This window comes from Onthophagus taurus, chromosome 7 (assembly GCF_036711975.1).
Source record: "Onthophagus taurus isolate NC chromosome 7, IU_Otau_3.0, whole genome shotgun sequence".
Lineage (NCBI taxonomy): Eukaryota > Metazoa > Arthropoda > Insecta > Coleoptera > Scarabaeidae > Onthophagus > Onthophagus taurus.
The window spans coordinates 3,708,096-3,725,034 of NC_091972.1; the positions used below are offsets into that span (position 1 = coordinate 3,708,096).

The following is a 16,939-nucleotide window of genomic DNA, read 5'->3' on the forward strand; positions in this document are numbered from 1 at the left end:
CATGACCTTAATATAAGATAATCTTACCTCATATAACAAATATTATTAATACTTGTCTATTAGAAGGTGTTTTCCCTTCAATATGGAAACAGTCCATTGTGATACCGGTAGCGAAGGTACCAAGTCCAAACGAATACTCATGCCCCCATAAGCATTTTATGTTCCTTATCAAAAGTATTGGAAAAGATAGTTAACAGACAATTGATGGAGTTGTATGTATGTATGTAGGAAAGCGGAGGGTATGCTACGCACACAGCACCTAGGCCCCAAGAGGCCCCTTGTACATCCTCCTACACTGTCTCCGGCTACATCAACCAGCCTAAGGAATTTCCGAAGGCTAGGATACAGCTCAGAGGTGTGTTCCTGATGCCATCTGTGGTCGGCCATTGCTCTCCGAAGTCTCTCATTCTGAGGTCTTGCAGAGTGGGGCATTCACACAAGATGTGTCGGACCGTCTCCTCGCTCTCTTTACAGAGGCGACAGAGAGGACTAACAGCAAGCTTAAGGTTATAAAGATGCTTACCATCACCTTACAGTGACCCGTGACGAGTCCCGTTACAGTTCGTAGAGCGTTTCTACCAAGCCTTACGAAAGACAAGGCTGCCTCTGCTGAAGGATAATGTAATACTTCCCTAGACAGATGGCAACCGTTAACCCTATCCCACCAGTTCATGAACTTTTTGTGGGTAAAATCTTTAATTATCTCAATCTGAGTTGATAAGGACGGAGCGATTATCGGTTCAGGCGAACATGGCGCTCGCTTGGCAGCCCTTTTGGCAAGCCTATCAGCGTGCTTGTTACCTGAACAAGTCGAGTGTCCTTTTATCCATTGAAGTAGTGTCAGTATAAATTGTAAAAGTCTTACCTACCAAGTTGGATCTGACAATAACGTCAGCGGCAAGTTGTATGGCGGTTAACTCCGCCTGTATGACGGTGGTACTTATACCTAAAGGTTCAGATACGTGGAGTCGGAGATCATACGAGAAGACTCCGGCTCCAGCTCCTTCCCGTCTCTTTGAACCATCAGTGTAGATTTTAAGGCTGTTTTTTACCTCTACTTCTGTGGAGCTTGGGTGGGTGAGATATTTCTTCGTAAAAATGTGTTGTAGGGGTGTAAAGTCCTTTACACACTCCAGAATTGGTGAGTAATCCACCATTTCATTCCAGAGATTGGCATTTTTACTATTTCTCTCACCCATTAGAATTCCTGCTGCTCGCAGTCGAGTCATGGTCACCAATGCCACCTCTTGGATGAACAAATGAAGTGGCGTTAAGTTTAACATGTTTTCCATGGCTGCAGTGGGGGTAGTCCGCAGCGCACCTGTAACGTACAAACACGCAAGTCTCTGTACTTTATTAAGTGCAGTAGTGGATGTAGACTGTAAGGTCTTTGACCACCATACTACTGCACCATAAGTAAGCATAGGTCGGATTACAGCCGTGTAAATCCAGAGAGCATTTCTGGGTGACAAACCCCATGTCTTACCTATAGCCCTCCGGCATTGACCGAATGCAACGTACGCTTTTTTTACTCTATTATCTAGGTGGGCTCTCCATGTCATTTTATTGTCAAGTGTGATGCCCAGATATTTAACTTCTTTTGACAATACCAATGGAGTATCAGCAAGGGATGGCATTCTGGGATTGCCAACCTTCCTCATCCGTGTGAAAAGAATCAACTCTGTCTTCTTAGGATTCACAGAGAGTCTTTGTTCGTCACACCAAGTCTCTATCAGTTTGAGAGCTACTTGCATCCTGTCAAACAGCACGTTTATATACTTGCCTTTGACGAGAATGGTTAAATCATCTGCGTAACCAACTGTGATAAAGTTGGCTTCGGCGAGGCGTTGATTGAATTGATGGAGTTTCTGAAGGCTGAGCGCATTGTTCCAGTGAATCAGTTTGGTTTCAGGGAAAGACATAGCTGTGAAACTGCTCTGAACAATATAGTGGATGATATTGTTGCTGCAACTGACTCCACTAGATTGACTCTTCTGGAGATGTTGGATTTCTCCAGAACATTCTTGACCATATCGGGCTTGATTCCGTCTCATTAGCTTTTTTCAAAAATTACCTTAAAGGTACCATTCAATCAGTGAGTATTGATCAGGTGAAGTTGAGTGCTTTGGAGATAAGGTCTGGAGTGCCATAGGAATCGATTCTCGGCCCTACACTATTTAACATTTACACGATAAATTTCAATAGCTTGTTAATTTCTGTAGCGTCCACTATTATGCTGATGATACTCAGATTTATCTGTCCTTTTCTGAACTCCTTTCCACTTTGATGAAAGCGTGACTTGCATGGTATTATCGTTGGGGCTCAGGAGTACTGCTTAAAGATAAACACTAATAAGACCTAGATCATTCTGTTTGGGTCCCCGAAGTTAAAAGAGAAATTTATTAATTTATTTTATCACCTGTCGATGGGAGATACTCCTATTCCATTGAGTAAGTCTGTCAAAAACCTCGGATTGATCATGGATGAGGAGTTGAGCTTTAGGGAACACATTAATCAGTGGATTGGTCGAGCTTATGGCTCGTTAAAATTGATTTACTCTAATCGTTATAGTCTCGACTGGCACACAAAAAAACTTTTATGCGACTCTCTGGTATTGTCACATTTCAATTACTGTGACAGCATATACGGGGCTTTATAGGATTTAGGGAAAAATTCAAAACCTTCAAAACTCGTGCATCCGTTCAATTTTTGGCCTAAGGAAATATGATCATGTGTCTTTTGCTTTTAAGCAGTTAAAATGGCTGAAATCTCGCAGATACATCCACAAGGCCTGCTTGTATTATAGGGTCATCACTAAAGGTACTCCTCCATACCTGCACGATAGGATTAAATTCAGAACGGACAGAATTCGCTTCAGGAGTAGGCTAACACCTCCTTCCCACCGGACAGAATTTTTTAAACGGTGTTTTTCTTATCAGATATACACCATATACAATAATTTACATAGGCACCTGATTGGACTGCCCATGAACCGATTTAAAAGAGCATTGAAATGTTGGGTGACGGAGGGCTTCTGTGTGTAGCTAGCTGTCTTTGTGTGCTTTTAGCTTTTAACTTCTATCTCTCATTCTTCTATGAGTTTTCATTATTTCCTTGCGATTGGTATTGGTTTATTCTTTTGTTTTGTTGTTTTTGTCTTTCTTTCTGTTGGGTTGAGTGGAAGATCAGGGTTAACCTTTTTTGTAAATCATTCTTGTACTGAATGAGGTATATTATTTATATATTATATTACTTCACAAGATTGCACACAAGATTATAATTATAAAATTCCCCAAATAAAGTGATTATTATTATTATTATTAAAAGGTGAGAATCAAATTATAAAATCAAAAGATATAGAAAAAATTAATTATTCCAACCTTATCCGTAAAGATTAAAAAACAAGTTTGGTATCAAGTTAAAGCAGAATGTAAAAGTTTAAGCAACTTTTATACTCCGCGGTGTCGTGGTTAATTTTTGTCATCTTCCTAGGGAAAAACCTCTTGTCGCTAGATAAAGAAGCTACCGACGTTGCGATGATATTAAGAAGTAGGAAGCAAAAAAAGGCAGGTAAAATTGTTGCAGAACAAAGCTACATAAAAGGCAGAAAGATTCAAATGGTGATAGCAAAGGTGGTTAGAACATCGCCTCTGTCCAAAATGTTGAATCTGTGCAGGGGACTCTAGGCAGTTTTGTCGCCAAGAACTGGGATTTTCGTAAACTTACCCACCCGTGGAAGATCTAACAGATCCATGAGCTCAAAGTTAATGACCATAGCCAATACCGTTTGTTCGCTGAGTAGGCTTCGGTGCTTTTGGAAGAGAACGAGACGCTTTTATAGATATTTTAACAAGCAAAATTACCATATATCCCATATATGGCGTCAACCCACACGAGTTTCATCAGGTGCCAAACTTACTGCTTAATACAGATTTCTATTTCTTTAAAAACGACCTTGGTGACCTCACCTTTCCCAATGAGGCTTCATTTTTATATTACAACCACGTATAGAAATTAAAATCCAATGAAATCTTGTGTATTAACAAGATTTAATAAGATTCTGATTGAATTTCGATTAATAACTTAATACTTTTAATAAGGACGAATAAAGTTATTAGAAAATGAAAGAAGAAGCAACCAGAAAAAGAAATAATTTCAAAATCAATCAAAATTTCTTACATTTTCTTTGCAATAACAAGAAGTGTAAAAGGTGTTCTGGAAATTACTACATACAAGTGTTTACGACGCGTGGAGCTACCTAAATTTATGATGTCATTACATTAAAGTTATACGTATCGAGAGTACGATGGAAAACAATTTTCTTCGTCTTTAATAACACGTTCGATCCCGTATAAATGAAATATGCGTCTTGTACATGTTTTTTCTTTTTGCTTTTTTGAAAAAGTTATCGACAGAACCGGAGTGAGTTGGTAGTAAAGTGGCGGTGCAAGGTCCACGTTGTCGGGAACGTTTTATTCCCCTTAATGGGTACCTTTTTTTCCACCACATTTACAAAGAGCGGCATCTGAGGCGATTCCCGGAGACGGTTAATGAAAATAAATTCCTATAAAAACCGCCGTGTTAACGGAGGACGTTCTGGTACTTTTCAAAACAGATCGAATTGGTCTCTATACGCGAATCATCCGCGGTGTTACCGCTAAGTAATGGGTATCGAACATAATGAACACAGATTCTGAACTGCTAATGGCGCCTCTTAATTGGTTGAGTATGTGAAAATGTTACGTTTACGTAACGGCGCCTATACTATTGATAGTATCTTGATACGGAAGTACAATCTTCATTCTATTTCCTTCAGAAAACATAAAAGACGATATGTCCTTAATCGGAGGTGTTAATAACCATTACATAGTTTACCCTTAAAGGCGGCGAAAAAAAAAGAAAATAACATTTCAACTTGACGAAAGTGTAGAAAATAAGAAATTCTCGCACATGTGTTGACCTTTGCGTGACCACTTAGAGAAGTCACGGTAGATGTCGCATCTGTCCATTTGGGATCCTGTCGTCTCTAAAACCTATTATGTATATTTTATTGGAGCCTCCATGTCGGATCCCACGTCTTCCACACTCACACACATACCTACCCAGAGAGTATCTTTCTGCGGTGTAGTAGCTTTATCGAGGTATCGCGAATTCACCGTTCGTTTCGCTCGGATCCAACGAAACTTTCTTCTATCTCCTTTGACCTAGCATCGTAAATTCGTACGTTTTTATCTGAAAATACAGGTCGAGGATGTCCACTCAGTTAAAAATCTTTGCCGTTGTCAGTGATGTCTCGGGTACCATGTTGGAGATATTCTCGCAGTCGTACCGTTGTTTTCTTTAACGATCCATTATTTGAATGGGTTTCCCATAATGGACAACATCGCAACTTGTTTGGGATACGTAGAATGCTGGAAATATCCAATTTAATCGAGTTAAAAGAAGTATTGAATTATTTTTGATTATTATAAAACTTTTTATCTTGCTTTATCACGTTGATAATATATCATATATACTTATAAGCGTACGTATACAAATTCACACCATCAAGTTGCTAACATGAATATGAAAAAGGATTCTCGGATATCATTTTCAAGTATCATTTATCAAACATAACGAGAGAGTAGGTCTTATTGTTAGTTAGAAGACTTATTATGTTTCGTAGGAATTCTTATTGTGTTAGTTCTAGTTTTATACTAGCACTGTTACTATTTAAAACTGACACTGTATCTAGAACTAGAATCATTCGGGTTTAGCCGTCTTTAGAGACGTGCGGCTAAACCCAAATGAATCTAGTTCTAGGTCTTGTGTTAGTTCTAGTGATAGTGCTAGTGTAAAACTAGAACTAACACTATACCTAGTGATAGTGCTAGTGTAAAACTAGAACTAACACAAGACCTAGAACTAGATTCATTTGGGTTTAGCCGCACGTCTCTAAAGACGGCTAAACCCGAATGATTCTAGTTCTTGGTCTAGTGTTAGTTCTAGTTATGCACTAACACTATCAGCGTCTGAAGACGCACGGCTAAACCAGAACTTGCATTGTCACTAGAACTAACATGAGACCTAGAACTAGAAACGTTTGGGTTTGCGATTCTAGTTCTTGGTCTAACACTGCATAACAATTAAAACTAGAACTAACACTAGAACTAGAACAAGAAAGTATCGGGTTTAGCAGTGCGTGTTTAGACACTATCACTAGAACTAACACAAGACCTAGAACTAGAATCATTCGGGTTTAATCGTCTTGAGAAACGTGCCGCTAAACCGGTTATTTCTAGTTTTAATTGTTATTCAGCGTTAGATTGTGGTCTATTTTAAACCTAGAAACATTTGGGTTTATCCGTGCGTCTCTTAAGATGGCCGAAAACTCAGAGTTGTCATAAGGAAAAATTTTTCCTTTGCAAAACTACCCAATGCCTGTACTATTAAGCTATGTTGCATAGTACTTCATATTCATACTTATTAGTTATATGAAATTCCCGGCATATTTTATTTTATTATACAGGCTGTTACAAAAATGTTGGGCTGTGTAGCGTGCTGTGGCAGCAGCTCCAAGCTGGCTATACATAGACGGTTTCTGCAACTAATATATACAAAAAACTTTATATAAACATATGTTCTAAAATGGTTTTCAGACCAATATTAAGTAGGCAGTCCGTTCTCAGTCTAGTACAAAATGGCAGATTATTCTTTTTAAGAGATGTTCGAGATGCATTTAATGTATGGTTTGGCACATTGCAACAAAATAGAAGCAAGAAGACTTTACGCAGACCATTTCCCAAACCGACGTTTATTAAATGAAAAAACGTTCGAAAGGCTTCATATTAGATTAAAGGAAACAGGATCCTTCAAACCAGTAGTCCGAGATCGCTGCACCACGAACTACAAGAACTTTAGACTTGGAACAACTTCTGTTGAATCGTGTTGAAGAAAATGCAGGTTCTAGTACTCGAAGAATTGCATTGGCGGAAGTTATCGATCATGTGAGTGTAGCAGATTTTAAGAACTCATCAGCTTTATCCGTATCACCTGCAAAGAGAACGAGGACTTAGTGAGAATGATTTCCCACCACGAGAAGCTTACAGACATGCGCCGTCGATCGTCTCTTTCTGACGTGTCTTCTCTTTAGTGATAAAACTGACTTTACAAGAGATAGTATCGTCAATTTTCATAATTATTCAGTCCAAACATCAAGCGCAGTTTTCATTAAATGTGTGGGCAGGAATTATCAACGACTTCTTGATTTATCCTTTTGTACTTCCCCGACGACTTTCTGGGCAGAATTATCGTTATTTTTTAGAAAACGACTTACCAGATTTCCTGGAAGCTGTTCCACTAAATATTAGAGAACGCATGTAGTTCATGCATGACGGCTCACTTCAGTCTCACAGCACGTGAGTTTTTAAGTGCCGTATATACTGGAAGATGGATTGGTCGTGGTGGACCTGTAGCGTGGCCTGCACGGTCTCCTGATTTAAATCCTCTCGATTTTTACGTATGGGGACATTTAAAATCTATGCTGTATTCTACTCCAATTCAAAATATTGAGGATCTTCAATGTAGAGTAGAAGATGGATGCCAGCAAATTCGAAATACACCAGGACCCATGGAGGTCATTTTGAACATTTGTTATGATTTATATTAAAAACGTTTTCTGTAACCTTTTTTAAATAAAAAAATTAAAAACGTTAAGTGGCTGCAACTCAGACGAACCATTTTAGGACATATGTTTATATAAAGTTTTTTGCTTATTTTTAGTTGTAGAAACCGTCTATGTATAGCCAACCCAACATTTTTGTAACACCTTGTATATTATATACAGGGTGAGTTTTTTTCCATGTTTAGTATAAAGATTTTGAAAAGTAGCGGAGATAGAGAGACGATTAAATAGGGAAAGAATTGCAGTTTCATGAACTCAATTTAATGAGCTTTTTGTTTTTTGGATAAAATGCATGGCTAACTAGATATCTCGAAAAAATAGCTTTTTTGTTATATCGTTAGATACCTATGGCTCCGCTCTTATTGATTTTAGGAAAAATGTGTAAAGGAAGAATTTGTAGGGTATTACATGTTTAATAAAGCAGTGTAACTGATTTTTTTATTTAAGCAATAATTTTTGAGTTATGACACAAACTTGTAATTTTTGTAATGGGAACCATAATTGGCTATAACTTTATAAAAAAGGCCTTTTCTCAACGATTTTAATGATATACCACTTGACATAAATATTTTTATTAATAAATAAATTATAACCATTTATTCTTTTAATTGAAAAACTGTTCAGGTTTGGTTATGCCAGCTTAACGTTGATTGAGGTTTTATAAATTATAATCAATATGAATTTTTCTAATCAATAAAAGCGTGATATCATTGAGTGTTACGTTTTACGCTATAAAAATGCAATACAAGCTGCAGAACAGTATTTTGATCGTCGCCAGCCTTCTCTACCTATTTTTAAGCGGCTGATAATTTAAACGAGTTTGGTTCTTTCTGTAAACCAACTAAAGATGCAAGGCAGAAGTAAATGTATTAGCACGAATCCATCAAGATACATCGGTTTTAACACAAGTTGCATCTGAAGCAGGCACGTCACAACGTACTGTCCTAAAAGAACTAAAAAACCATAGATTTGATTTATATGAAATGGCAGTTTCACAAACACTACCCCCAGATGACTACAATAAGCGTGTAGAATAAGCTTGGATTAAAGTTTTGTGGACAAATGAAACACGATTTACAAACTGTGGCATGTTTAATAGACATAATCAACATTTTATGGATGCAGGAAAAATCCTCAAGTTAAGTTTGGATGTTTGGTGTGGTGTCATTTGTTCAAGAATTCTTGGTCCGTATATTTTTTTATGATACGTTAAACGAAGATCATTATCTTCACTTTCTACAGAACGAGTTCGATAATATGTTGGATGAATTGCTCCTGCAGACACGTCATTTGCTTAAATGGTTTCAACACGATGGGGCACCACCACTTAATAAGCTAGCGGTACGAAATTATGGAAACTTACGTTTGCAAACGTATCTATCAATTGTTTCCATAGCATACTACCTGAACAGTTTGCAAATTAAATTAATAAATGGCTATAATTTATTTATTAATAAAAATATCTATGTCAAGTAGTATATCATTAGAATCTTCAAAATCTTGCTAATTCCGTGGAACTAAAAAAGGAGAGATGCAAAACGCCGAAAAAAGAAATGTCAAGGTCCAGAACGTTGAAATTCTTGAGAATGCCTTAAATGTTGATCAGCATCTGCGCAAGCTTTTGGTCTTCTTCATCTTCGCCTTTGGTTGAGGTTGGGATTTTCGATGTAATGACCATCTCAGAGGATGCTACTTTATTAGCATATGATACTCCCTCTTGATTTCAGCGGTCTGGACCTTGGTCCAGAAAGGCGAAGATGAAGAAGACCAAAAGCTTGCGCAGATGGTGATCAACATCTATGCATTCTCAAGAATTTCAGCGTTCTGGATCTTGACCTTTCTTTCTTCGGCTTTTTGCATTTCTTCCTTTAAAAGTTCTAAAATTTTCCAGTGATGCCGGAAATATTTTGATTCCTTCCTACGCATTAAAGTTTTTATCTACGACTGCTTGGATAAGTCATCATTACCGCACTCATTTGAGGTGATTTGAGTTACGTAATGAAGTTCATTACCGCACTGGTTTCATTACGTAACGCATTTTTAGCCTAATCAGAACAGACTTAATTTATTGAAACGAGCAACAATACAAAAGAAAACGTGCTATCTACTTACAGAGAAACAATACTATTTATTATAAACGTTAATTGTTATGTTGTTACATTTTGAAACACTTATTCCAGATGAGTAAACATGTTGTTGAAACTGACAATTCAAAATTGTCAACAATCATTTCAAAATATTTTTATAAATGTCAAATAGACTTTTTTAAAGAAATTGATTTTTTAGTAATTTTTAGCAGTCGTAGATAAAATGCTGTATATCACACGTGGGCTAGAGCATAATTACAGTACTCGTGTGATTACACGACTCGGTCTACGACCTCGTCGTACAATTCTTCACACTCGTACAGTAATTATGTTTCTAGCCCACTTGTAATATAAATAACTATTAGCAATGTTTATGCCATTTTCTTTAACTATTTCCATTACTTTGAAATACTTGTCCTTCTTTCTGAGGACTATAGCAGGATTAATACATTCCTCACACTTCTCACACTCTCATTACCTCATTCACTCATTAACATTATGCATCGGTTTCAACACAAGTTGCATCTGAAGCAGGCACGTCACAACGTACTGTCCTAAAAGAACTAAAAAAGCATAGATTTGATTTATATGAAATGGCAGTTTCACAAACACTACCCCCAGATGACTACAATAAGCGTGTAGAATAAGCTTAGATTAAAGTTTTGTGGACAAATGAAACACGATTTACAAACTGTGGCATGTTTAATAGACATAATCAACATTTTATGGATGCAGGAAAAATCCTCACGTTAAGTTTGGATGTTTGGTATGGTGTCATTTGTTCAAGAAGTCTTGGTCCGTACATTTTTTTATGATACGTTAGCTGGAGATCGTTATCTTTACTTTCTACAGAACCAGTTCGATAATATGCTGGATGAATTGCTGCTGCAGACACGTCATTTGCTTAAATGGTTTCAACACGATGGGGCACCACCACTTAATAAGCTAGCGGTACGAAATCATGGAAACTTACGTTTGCAAATGTATCTATCAATTGTTTCCATAGCATACTACCTGAACAGTTTGCAAATTAAAATAATAAATGGCTATAATTTATTTATTAATAAAAATATCCATGTCAAGTGGTATATCATTAGAATCGTTGAGAAAAGGCCTTTTTTATAAACTCATCGCCAACTATGATACAAGTTTGTGTCTAACTCAAAAATTATTGCTTAAATAAAAAAATCTGTTCAAAATTAAGTTCATGGAACTGCAATTCTTTCCTTATTTAATCGTCTCTCTATCTCCACTAGTTTTCGAGATCTCCATACTAAACATAGAAAAAAAACTCACCCTGTATATGTTTTTTTTCATTCCATCATTTTAAACCCTTCATTCTTTCTCTTTATTACTCGGTTATTTCCTTTATGAATCCATTATTTCGTTTCCCATCACGGATTATGTTGCAATTGGTTTCGCATTACGTTCTAATCGTGTATAACCAAGAAGAAACTGAATAGTACATCCAATCGTTTTGTTCTTGTTGGAATATACAAAAAACGGTTTTAAAAACAACCTATTTTAAAATTTTCTAATTTTCATACAACTTTTTTGGTTTAACGGAAATCGACAACAACAAAAAATGTTGAAAACGGTAAAGTGCGAGACATTTGACACCTGTTTTAACCGTGAGCGTTGTAAACATTAACGTCGCGTAATCTAACAGGTTTTTAAACCGTTTCTCTTCAACACCGTTGTCATTTTAAATTTTACGCTTAATTTGATGAAAATTCCTAAAATACAAACGAAAAGTAAGGAAAATTCCGCATACCTTTCTCATTCAAACGCAAAATCGTGACCGACACCAGATGCGTCTAAAATTGGCGGATTATAAAACAATTCGCTTGTTTCATAGAACGGAATAGGCAGTAAATTCTCACTAATGATCGTGCGTAGCTCACAGGTTTCCAATGTCCGTGTACTCACGATTTTTCAATACAAACCGCGTCTATAACGGTAGGTTTGCATGTAGAAAATGCGCCGTGTATGGTGTACGAAGAAAAAGGCAGAAGACGTATTGGGAAAAAGAAAACATTATATATAAAACAACCAAATAAGAAGAGTGTGTAATTTTCTCGAAAGGGTTTGGGTTAAAAAAAAGAAGTCATTTCATTGCAAATGGTACCGAAGAAAGCCACGATTTTGTCGTTAAGATCTGCGATCAAGTAATAAATGGGAAGTTGCGATTTTAATCGGTTTATGGTAATTCCTACTTATCGAAGATTTTAAAATAAGTACCGAATAAAATTTTATAACGTTAAAAAAGTTTAACAACAAAAATTATTTTTTGTTTAAAAACTTTTGATTTTACTAATAAAATTGTATTTTGACATAGATATATTTTAATTGTCATCTACATAAAAATCATCGTTAAAAAAAAATTTTAAAGTGTTTCAATGTTTTTCATAATAATAGTGTTATTTTGCCTGCATTACTTACGAACATTAACGATACCATTTATTCACAAAAGAATAGTTGATAAGTTGTTATTACGGAACTCCAACGAACTAGATAGACTGGAATTTCTTGAAAACAACTCACCTTATGGTTTCGCAGAAGTGTCGTTGCAATGTGAACGGACCGTTGCCTTTTATCCCTACAACAAAAATCCAATTGAGCGGCTAAAATATGTTTGAACAACATGTGGTGTGCGGTGCTAAAATAATAATAAATTTATAATAAGAAAATAAATGTTTCTGTTTTTCGATTCGTACGAGAGTTAAAAGCTTTTATATTTTTATGTATGTTTATGTATTGATAAAAATATAAAATCTTGACATTTTTAAAATTATCGTGAATTTTAATTTACTTAAAATTTCAATGTTCAGAGTTAAAATTCTTCGCCGTAGGAATTTACAAAGAAACGGCTCGACGCCGGTTTAACATAACTTGTACCCGCATGAATTTCCACTTTGCCTTATTAATGAACATAAATTTTCAGTCAACAGAAATCGACGTCGTTCAAATCGGTTATTAAAAAATACCGTCTCTGGTTCAACTTTTAAAAAGGATTAATTGCATCATTAACACGCAACATTTTTAAACCGAAAAACATCCCAACAAAATTTTTCTATAATATTTCCCTTTGCTTATCTATAAATTATTATCTCATCCGTTTGATCTCGATTGCGTTTATGTCTCCATTAGGTAGACTTTCTATAAACGTTCAGTTCCTCCAACGTAAGAGAAAAATTTCAAATAACCGTTTTGCGACAAAAGGGAAAAGACTATCGATACTAATGGATATTAAATGGAACCATTGGTATGTTTCCCTCGGGCTGTCGAAAAAGCCTATAACACAAAGCGAACCGCCCACCGCTATTAATAGAATGTAACAATATAACAGTTGATCAATGCAATCATTGGTGTTTATCGCATAATTTTAATTCATCAGTCGACGTTGGACCACTCGCTATCCGCAGCCTTAGGGCGTTTCAAGACATCCTCTTCTAAAGAGCCTTCTACAAGAAATTCCTCTCCGGAAAGGACCTCTCTTTTATAATCTAAATATGCATTCACTTTATTAAATTGTTTAGCGTAGGTTGTCTATCTCGTTTAGATAGTTGAATTTAAAACAGTTTAAGTTGTATTAAGACAATTTAATTTTTATCTTTTTTACAGATTAATGTATTCACAATTAGGAATTACGCAAATCTTTTCAACAACATCAACACCATTATAATCATCTAGAAAATGCGTAGAAATAAGTAAAAGTAGTAACGCGGTATTCAATATTTCATATTCAACTGCCTAAACCGTATATGCTCGTTTTTACCACCTCCAAATTGATATTGTTGCCCATCATACTAATTCTCTGTCTTCCAAAAATTAGGAATTCCAATCATCCACATCCCATCCTTAATCCTTATCTAACTCTTCCTACTCACTTCTTCTCTCTCTCTTCTACTCTCCTGCTACATAATACTTTAAATTGCTCCGTTAAAAATCCGTTATGCACTCTATCAAATTATCAAGTAAACTTGTTCGAAGTTAGATGCCTTAGTAGGAAATCACACAAGCTCTATAAACTTGCCTTTGTTCGGTTCCATTTATTTCTTCCTCCATGGATTTCTCACCTCCTTAGCTGCTTCTTTCCTATACACACATTTTTATACCTTCCTAACTTCTCCTTCAACTATGAATTAGTCCTGGACTTCTTCTTTGTTTGCAAACTCCGAAAGCTCTTCAAAATCTTGCTAATTCCGTGGAACTAAAAAAGGAGAGATGCAAAACGCCGAAGAAAGAAAGGTCAAGGTCCAGAACGTTGAAATTCTTGAGAATGCCTTAAATGTTGATCATTTAATGTTAGTCTTCTTCATCTTCGCCTTTGGTTGGGGTTGGGATTTTCGATGTAATGACCCTCTCAGAGGATGCTACTTTATTAGCATTTGACACTCCTGTCTTGATTTCTGGACCTTGGCCTTTCTTTCTTCGGCCTTTTGCTTTTCTTCCTTTAAAAGTTCTAAAATCTTCCAGTGATGCCGGAAATATTTTGATTCCTTCCTACGCATTAAAGTTTTTAGCAATGTTTATGCCATTTTCTTTAGCTATTTCCATTACTTTGAAATACTTGTCCTTCTTTCTGAGGACTATAACAGGATTAATCCATTCCTTTTATTTCATTTATTTCTTCTTCTTAACCCCTCCACCGCCGTTGTGCTCTTAATAAAAAACCATATATCGTCCCTTCCGTTTCAATCCCCCCAATTCCACAACTAACTTAACAGCTATTATTATGCAACTGTGGTTGTGTAGTTTTAGCTGTATCCACTATCTGGATCTTCTCCTTTTGACCCATCCGTATACACTTCCACAACTTCCCTTCTCTTCAATCTCTAGTCTACACTATCTATCTTGCAATAGCACCTCTTACTCCCCATGTATCTCCTTCCCAATTCTCCTTCCTTCAGCTACATATCATTTTCTGTGCGTCACACAAACACTATTTGCAAAGCATCAGTGCAGGGATTATCTCCACTATAACTCTCTTCGTCTTATGCTCTAATCAAATTGTGTCTTTTCAGTGCTGATATATACAGGGTGTCTCAGCGAGACCGGTCATTAGACGTTTCTGGGGTTCTAGCCAAACAAAAAATTTGAGAATGCAGACTTAAGTATTATCAATTACGTTCTCTTCATCTAAAATATTTTCAGATTCCTAGCACTTCCGGTTATACCGGAAGTCGCCACCTACTTTATTTTTTTAAATGGAACACCCTGTATATTTTTACATATTTGGACTTGTCTGTTTTGAAGGTTTATAAATAACTTTATTTTTTGCAATTTGAATCGGCCGTTCTCGAGTTATTCGAATTTTTCTAGAAAAATCTGCTCCAGCGGACATTTGTTCAAAAAATCATAGAACACTCAATTTTTGAGATATCAATTTAGGATTCAGAACATGCTTAAACAACATGATGGAGTATGTTTTGGTGCCGAGAACGGCTGTCTAGATCGTTTGGTCACTTTACTATGATATGTTAACTTTTCGAAATTTGGAAGCACCATAACTTCATTTTTTTAAATGGCAACCCCCATATTTTATTACTTAGTCGTCTTCGGCGTCTCATTTTACATCTTTTATATTCCATATGTCCTATGCCTAACATTAATAGTTTGAGAAATAATTCGGGTTTTTTGAAAAATGCTCACATATCATATGGATATTAACCCAGTGTGCCATGGAAAACAAATGTTTAATGACTTATTGATAAACGTCAAAGTCTAATTTAGGTTGTTTGATGCTTGTGAGTCTAAAACCAGTTAAAATGGATATTAATAACGTAAATAATGTTTATACAAATGAAGAAATCCATAATTTATTTTTTGTGCACGAAAAGTGCGACAAAGTTCTTAGTAGAACTTGCAGAATGTTTAATGAAAATTATACACATTTATCTCCGATGACAAAAGGTAAATTTAGAGGAATAGAAGCAATTTTTTTGCATTTTGGACGAATTAATCACGTGTTAAACTGACCAAAAAATGTAGTAGATAATGCAACGGAAGAGGTGAATACCTTGGCTTATTTCGAGCCCAGTCCCAACACCTCAATTCGAGCTGCCAAAGAAGATCTGGGAATCATACTACGAACTTTGACGCGCTTTTCATGCAAAAAAAATAAATTAAGAATTTCTTGATTTGTGTAAATATTACTTTCGTTATTGTTATCGATTTTAACTCGTTTCAGTACTAATATTAAGGGACATAACAGATAATTATTAGCTCACATGCATCAAGTGACGTAAACAAGTGAGTTTTTGACAAGAACTCATTGAGAAGGCTTGTTTTTCATGGCACACTAGGCTAAATATCCATATATGTGTGCATTTTTCAAAAAACCCTAATTATCTCCCAAACTATTAATATTAGGTATGGGTCATATGGGATATAAAAGATGTAGAATGAGACACCGAAGACGACTAAAAAATAAAATATAGGAGGTGCCATTTAAAAAAATGAAGTTATGGTACTTCCAAATTTTGAAAAGTTAACGTGCCATAGTAAAGTGATGAAACGTTCTAGACCGCAGTTCTCGGCACCAAAACATACTCCATCATGTTGCTTAAGCATGTTCTCAATCCTAAATTGATATCCCAAAAATTAAGTGTTTTCTGATTTTTTGAACAAATGTCTGCTGGAGCAGATTTTTCTAGAAAAAATCGAATAATTCGAGAACGACCGAATCAAATTGCAAAAAGTAAAGTTATTTATAAACCTTGAAAACAGACAAATCCAAATATGCAAAAATATACAGGCTGTTCCATTTAAAAAAATAAAGTTGATGGCGACTTCTGGTATAACTGGAAGTGCAAGAAATTTGAAAATATTTTAGACGAAGAGATCGTAATTGATAATACTTAAGTCTGAATTCTCAAATTTTTATTTTCGCCAGAACCCCAGAAACGTCTAATGACCGGTCTCGCTGAGACACCCTGTATATGATTTACGCCCAAATAAGTGTAGTCTATTACTTGTTATGTCAAGTAACAACCTGCGCGACTAGAGAGCTATTACCATAGTATTTGTTTTGGTAATATTTATATCCATGTTGTCTTTTGCCCACCTGTATTCTAAAATCTTGTAGTACCCACTGTAGACCACATGTGTTGGCAATCAAAGTTGTGTCGAACAAATAATTTCTTTTTAATACAAACAATAACTTCTACAGTGTATAAAAGAAGAA

The 16,939-nt window shown here is 35.9% G+C and overlaps 1 protein-coding gene across 7 annotated transcripts in view; it reads left to right on the forward strand.

Annotated features, from left to right (window-relative positions):
- The window catches only part of LOC111420849 (shavenoid), a 372,982-nt gene that overhangs the window by 130,668 nt on the left and 225,375 nt on the right, over positions 1-16,939 (forward strand). The gene's annotated exons all lie outside the window — the stretch shown is intronic.